The following is a 1,573-nucleotide window of genomic DNA, read 5'->3' on the forward strand; positions in this document are numbered from 1 at the left end:
AGCTTGCGGTTGTCAATTAAGCATAATTTGAGTCTGGAGGTATCAATTTCCCATAGACAGAAGGAGATGCATAAATTGGAAGAGGATAGAATTCAGAGTGCCTACTTGGTGGAAGTTAGGCAGAAGAGGAGACAAGCATGGATGTCCACTCAGGTGAAATTCAAAATTTTTCAAGATGGAGATTGGGTGATGTTGTAAAATTCCAAGTTGGGACCACACCCAGGAAAACTGAAGTTAAGGTACTTTGGGCCTTATGAAATTGTAGAAGAATTAGGCCAAGGAACATTCAGATTGAGGGATGTTTTTGGTACACCTGTTGTGAAACCAATCAATGGCTTTAGGATGAAGAAATTTTATGGCAAGATTCCAGAGATTACAAGATGGATGGTAAAAAAGGCTGAGGAAATTGGAGTGAAATGGGCACAACCAGTGTTGGAGTTCAAGGAAGACTCTTTGGGGAACACTAACAGCCATACAGTTTCCAACAGTGGGTTCATGTTGAAGAATGTGGTCGGATTTGGTTTTGACAAAAGTGTGGTACTGGAGAAAATCCGCAGCGGAATTGCATTGTGTGGCATTGTCCAGGGGTTATGTCATCAAGGAAGTCACCAGTTTATGATGTGGAATGTTTTTAAGGGAGATTCCCTTGAAGTGAGTGGTCCAATCAACACATGTGCGGGGTATTAACACGCAATTTAAGAATAAGGACCATCATGGGGTGGTCAACACACAATTTGAGGTGACAGGCCACACTCATTTTGCATGCAAGTATCCTGCGTTCTTTGCCAAAAGAATTTTTACCATTGTGCGTGAGTTTACTATCACCTTCGACGCCATGTCTTTTGAAAGCTTCAAAAAATCTGCAGCACCTAAACAGCAGGAGCTAGGTGAGGAGGAGATGACACAAACCTGTTCAATGAAGATGGCCATGGCGGAGCTGTTACGCCCCCACAGAGGAAGTATTTAGAGTGTGGAGGAAAGTGAGGGGGCAGAATCCGGTGGAGACGATGCTGTGGAGGAGATGGAGTTTGACGAGATATTCGACGTTCATGATCGTGATACAGAGGTATGGCTGCGCCGGGTTGGCCTTTATGAGTATGCATGTTTACCATGGGCACTTTGGGAGAAGAATGAGTTTGCAGAGCCGCATATTTTCCACCTTAGGGAGAATGATGGCTATATCATGGAGGAAAAGGACGTCTCCCCAAAGTTGGTGGCAAAGGTCTTCAAGGTTGCTCACAATCCTTTGCACAAGGTAAAGAAAGTGACAACCAAGTGTGATGCCATAAGCACTTTTGGTTGACTAGCAGGCATGTACTAGATATGCTCAACACCTTCCACTAGCTCGTAATAGTACCCCTCAACCAAATAGCTCCGTGCAAAAAGCATGTTTCCCTAGGAATCACTCAAGGCTCTTGCTATTTTGTATTTCTCCTCTGATCACCTCAAAAGGTAGAAGTCTGCTCCATCTTCATTGGCAGTGGTGGAAAAGGTATCACCTATGCATAGAGAATCACTGATTGTGTCATGGTTCCCACCATACATTGGTAGATCTGAACCTTCGTCATCGTTG

General features: G+C 44.1%; 1 pseudogene; it reads left to right on the top strand.

Moving 5' to 3' along the window:
• The first annotated feature begins 384 nt into the window (after positions 1-384).
• Positions 385-1,303, top strand: LOC147451414 (uncharacterized; annotated as a pseudogene).
• The last annotated feature ends 270 nt before the right edge of the window (positions 1,304-1,573 follow it).

The sequence above is a fragment of the Adiantum capillus-veneris genome, chromosome 9, assembly GCF_014529385.1.
Source record: "Adiantum capillus-veneris isolate H3 chromosome 9, ASM1452938v2, whole genome shotgun sequence".
In the NCBI taxonomy this organism is placed as follows: domain Eukaryota; kingdom Viridiplantae; phylum Streptophyta; class Polypodiopsida; order Polypodiales; family Pteridaceae; genus Adiantum; species Adiantum capillus-veneris.